The following is a 5,674-nucleotide window of genomic DNA, read 5'->3' as shown; positions in this document are numbered from 1 at the left end:
GAATGGCACATATTAAAAAAACTAGCAACAACAAATGTTGGCGAGGTTGTGGAGAAAAAGGAACTCTTCTGCACTGTTGGTGGGAGTGCAAACTGGTCCAACCACTATGGAGAGCTGTGTGGAGATTTCTGGACCTACTAAACATAGAGCTTCCACAGGATCCAGCAATTCCACTCCTAGGTATTTACCCAAAGAACACAGAAACATCAATTCCAAAGAACACCTGCACCCCTATGTTTATAGCAGCACTGTTTACAATAGCTAAGCTTTGGAAACAGCCCAAATGCCCAAAAATAGATGACTGGATCAAGAAGATGTGGTACATATATACCATGGAATATTACTCAGCATTCAAAAAAGATAAACACATGCAATTTGCAGCAACATGGATGACGCTGGAAGGGATCATGCTCAGTGAAATAAGCCAAAAAGAAAAAGAAAAATACCGGATGGTCTCACTCATAGCAGGGATCTAGAGAACTTAAATAAGGGACCAGGAAAATGAATAACTATAAGAAAGTGAAAATCAAAATCAACAAAAACTATGAACCAGAGACACTTTTGGGGGGTGGGTGGCGGGAGGGGAGGGATTGGGGTCAGAATGGGGGGATTGCAATTGTATGGGGAATATAAAAATAAAATTTATAAAAAAAAAAAAAAAAAAAAAAAAGAAAACTATACTATTTTAAAAAAGATGAATCTTGCCTTTTGCAACAACATGGTTAGAAGTTGAAGTAATAATGCTAAGCAAAATAAGTTAGAAAGAAAAAGACCAATGGTTAAATAAGTTAGAAAGAAAAATACCAATGGTTTCACTCATATGTGGAATATAAAGAAACAAAGTAAACAAATAAACAAAATAACAAGAACAGTTCTTGGACTCTAAAATCAAACAGTGGTCAACAAAGGGGAAGAGGAAGGGCAGTAGGAAGAACTGGTAGAGGGGGTCAATTCACCAGTGAGGAATGGCATTAGAACATTGGTGGTGGGTAGAGTGTGGTATATACATATCAAGAAGTGAAGCTATATTCCAAGCATAGTTCTATAAAGCAGTGGTAGATCAATTTAAAAATGCACACAGTTGCATATCAAAATGAGACAGCCTAGGTAAAAGAAATTGTGAGCTGTTAGGATGAGGTGCCCCAAGGCCTATTTGAACACGTAGACTAAATCACATATTGGTAAGCACTGTCCAAACAACTTGGTCCACCACAGTGACCATGAGGTACAATGCTAGACAAAAGCATTAGATTTGCTCTAACAATTATCTCACAATTTCCTGGAGGGAGAAGGCTAAGATCTGGCATGTGCAGATGGAATGTAACCTAGCTATGCATGCTAGGTAGAGCCTAACCCAGAATGAGCTTGATGCTGCTTTGGACTTCTGACTCATGGACTTACCCTCTAAATATCTCCTCCTAACTCCCTTCCAGGAACCAGGCTAAATTCTCCTTTCTGGCACTGGTTCCCTCATGCATGAGTCTCTAAAAAAACATTGCTTGGTTCAGCTACGCCTAACACTCTGGTGAATTATCTCCCTAGAGTTCAAAGGACACAATCTTTGGAGTCAAGGCCTATAACAAAAGGACAGATTTAAGGACCTTCATAGTACTAACCATAGTGACCCCAAAAAGAATAAAACCCAAATACATATCAATAATAGAATGAATAATTTGTGTCATGTTAATATGATAAAATATTACACAATAATGAAAACAAACTACCAGTACATGCAGCAACATGGATGAAACTCATAAACCCATTATGCCCAGCACTAAGGAGTATATAAAGTTCACAAGGAACAGAACCAGTCCATGTTGTTAGAAGTGAAGGTAGTGTCTGCCTTTATGAAGAAGTAGGTAATAATCTTGAGGAAGAACAAGAAGAGTTTTTGGGGAACTGCTAATGTTCTACTTCCTGATCTGGGTGGTGGCTACAGAGGTACACTCACTTTGTAAAAATGCATCAAGATGTTTTCTTATGATTTGTGTATTTTTCTGTATGTGGGCTATGCTTCCATTAAACAGATATTCAAAGTACTGGGGAGAAGGGAGTTGTAATAGCATTATTAATATCAGAAAATAAGACTTTAGAAGGGAAATATTTCCTGGGATAAAGGGGAAAATTACATAATTGACAAAGGGATCAATTCACAAAGAATACACAAAAATGCTAAGTGCATATAAGGATTTTCAGAATACAGGAAACAAACCTGACAGAATTGAAAAAATATAGACAAATCCAAAATTATGGCTGGCAATTTCAACATTTTTCTCATGTTTCTAACTGTGTTAATAACACAATTAAGCTGAAAATCGCTAAGAAATTAGAAGGCTTGAAAAGAACTGTCAACCAACTTGACCTGATATTCATAGAACACTTCATTTACCATAGCATATTAGTCATTCTTTTCAAGAAATTATGAAATATTCATCAAGACAGACATCAAGATATTCTGGGACATAAAACAAACAATAATACATCTAAAATAATTAAAGTCATCCAAGGTATTTTTTTGGTCATAATATTAAAGTACAAGAAATAATTCTGGAAAATAGTATCTTCCATTTTTGGATGCTGTCACACCTAGAGAACAAGTAATGAGGTGCAGGAAACTATACACCACCAGTCTGGCATGCTGACTACTACTAACACCTCCACCCTTGCCTCTAGTGCACTTTAAATTTCCATAACCATGACTGACTCTGAGTACCTCAAAACCAATAAAAAAGGAGAAGTCTTTGAATTAAAGGCTGAACTCAACAAATGAAAAGAAAGAAAAGAGGAAGGAGGCTGTGAAGAAAGTGATTGCTGATATCAGTGTGGGGAAGAATGTGAACTCTCCCCGGATGTTGTAAACTATTTGCAGACTGACAATCTGAAAATAAAGTCTCTGTATCTCTATTTGATGAACTATGCAAAGAGCCAGTGAGACATGGCCATCATGGCTGTCAAGAGCTTTATGAAGGACTCAAGATACCATACTCTTGGCAGGATTGAAACTTGGGGTGCATTAAGTGGACAAATATATAGAATAGAGTATTTCTGTGAGACCCTCTGCAAGTGCTTGAAGGATGTAGATGCTTATGTTCAGAAAACAGCAGCAGTGGGTGTAAAAACTCCATGGTATCAATGCACAAGTGGTGGAAGATCATTGCAGGATCTTACAACAGATTCAAATCTAATGATGGTGGCTAATGCTTTAGCAGCATTACTGGAAATCAATGTGTCTCACCCAAAAAGCAACTTACATGCTCTGAACCCAGAGAACATTCATAAACAGCTTACAGCCCTCATGAGAGCACCAGTAGGCCAGGTTTTCATCCAGGATTGCCTATCTAATTACAACCCTAAAGATGATCAGAAGGTTCAGCGCATCTATGAGTAACTCCCTGATTATCTCAGGATAGCTCAGTAGTAGTGCTTTCTGCAGTAAACATCCTAATGAAATTTTTAGGGTTGTTACCTAATGACTCTGACTACTACAAAGTGCTACTGAAGAATTTGGCCTCTTCACTTGTTACTTTGCTGCCTGGGGAGCCAGAGATCACTATGTTGGCCTGAGGAACATCCACCAAATAGTCCAGAAAGATCTGAAAATTTGAAGCAGAAATCAGTCTTCATTACCATGTACAATGATCCCATTTATGATAATCTAGAGAATTTGGACATAATGACTTATTTGGCATCCTAAGCCAACAGGTCTGGCAGAACTGAAGGAATATGCCACAGAGGTGGATGTTAACTTTGTTTGCAAAGCTGTGAAGGCCACTGGGTGGTGTTCTGTCAAGGTAGAGCAATCTGCAGGGCACTGTGTAAGGACATTGCTTGATATCACCCACACCAAAGTAAATTACATCATCCAAGCCACAATTGTTGTCATCAGGGACATCTTCTGAAAATATCCTCAGCAAGTATGAAAGAATCATTGCTACTCTTTGTGAGAACGTAGACCCACTGACGAGCCAGATGCTCAAGTTGCTATGATCTGGATTGTGGGAGAATATGCCAAAAGAACGCAGATAAGTTACTAGAGAGCTTCCTGGGTTTTCATTATGAAAGCATGCAGATGCAGTTCATTCTGCTCACCACCAGAGTAAAAGTATTTCTCAAGAAACACAGGAGCTGGTACAGCAAGTCGTGAGTTTGGCAATACAGGATTCTGATTATCCTGGCTTTCAAGACTGGAGCTATATTTATTGGTGACTTCTCTCAAAGGATCCTGTGACAGCCAAAGTAGTTTTGTCTGGGAATTCACTGACCTCTGAGGAGATAAATTTTATTGAACCCACTACTGCATAAGCTAATCTGCCACACTGGTTCTTTGGCCTAGGTTTACCTTAAGTTTTTCAATGCTTTTGCACAAGGAAATCATAGAATCCATCATGAACACTTGCAATAAGTACTGATATAGGCACTATTACTGTCACCAAACTGGAACAGCCTATCACCTTTCAAGGTGACCTTCTAGAGAACCTTTTAAACCTTGACCTCAGTGCCCCAGTCAATGTGCTATACGTATCCTCCCTGCAGATGGGAATGGTGGATCTCTTGAGAAGAGGACCAGATAGTCTGATGGGCAATCCTTAGTCTTTTTTTTTTTTTGCATTGAAGAACTGGGGGGGTAGGCCAGAGGTGCAGGGGGTGAGAGGATTCACCAAACACAGAGTGGGGAGCAGAACTGGCAGAGTTACTCAAATACACTGCTGACGGGAGCAGCAGGTGAGACAGAGAGGTGTGCTGTGCCATATATGTGTTAGCTCCCTGGCTGGATTGAACTAAGGACATAGCAGTGATAATGCTAAGACTAAACCCATAGCAGTGATAGTGCTGAGACTTAACTCTCCCACCAGGGAGGCCTACAATCCTTCATCTTATCATTAGTATCTGCCCACTTTGCTAGTTCAACTGCACTTGTTGTGGTTAGCTGTGCTCTGAATGACCTATTTGAAGTCTCCACATGGACAGGCATGGCACCTGGTGGATAGGGCACTTAAGGCTATCTGGCTGCCTATAGTAAAGACTAAAGGCTTTGGCAATTTCATTGATATTTACTCACCATCAAGGGCAATATACATGGGCATGAAGTTTACCAACAAAGTTCTACAACACATGGCAGACTTTGCAATTAAGTTTAACAAGAATAGCTGTGGTGCCATCCCCAGCACTCTGGTAATCCATATACCACTGACACCAAAACAGGCCACTGATGTCTCCTTGCCTCTCAATATCTTGGATCCAGTCATGAAGGTGGAACCTCTGAATAATCTGCAGGTGACCATGAAAAATAAAACTGCTGCCTTCTACTTCAGCTGCCTCATCTCACTCAAAGTGATTTTTGTAAAAGATGGCAAAATGGAACACCAGGTGTTCTTTGCAATGTGGAAGGACATTCCCAATGAAATGAACTTCAATTTGAGATTAAGGAATGCAATCTGAATGCTCACACTGTTTCCAGCAATTGCAAAACAACAATGTTTATACTATTACCATGAGGAATGTGGAAGGGCAGGACATGCTGTTCCAATCCCTGATGCTCAGTAATGACATTTGGATTTTAGTTGAGCTACATATTTATCCAGGAAACCTCAACTGTATGCTGTTGCTGAATTTTAGAGCTCATGAAGTCTCTCAATGCATCTATCAGGTCTGTGATAGCATTTTGAAAAATTAA

At 39.5% G+C, this 5,674-nt stretch overlaps 1 pseudogene; it reads left to right on the top strand.

Moving 5' to 3' along the window:
- Positions 1–2,695: 2,695 nt before the first annotated feature.
- LOC119238657 (AP-2 complex subunit beta-like) lies at positions 2,696–5,674 on the top strand (annotated as a pseudogene).

The sequence above is a fragment of the Talpa occidentalis genome, unplaced genomic scaffold, assembly GCF_014898055.3.
Source record: "Talpa occidentalis isolate TD23 unplaced genomic scaffold, MPIMG_talOcc4v2.1 talOcc4.11, whole genome shotgun sequence".
NCBI lineage: Eukaryota > Metazoa > Chordata > Mammalia > Eulipotyphla > Talpidae > Talpa > Talpa occidentalis.
Note: the sequence above shows the minus strand (reverse complement) of the source record. Positions and strands in the feature narration are given on the sequence as shown.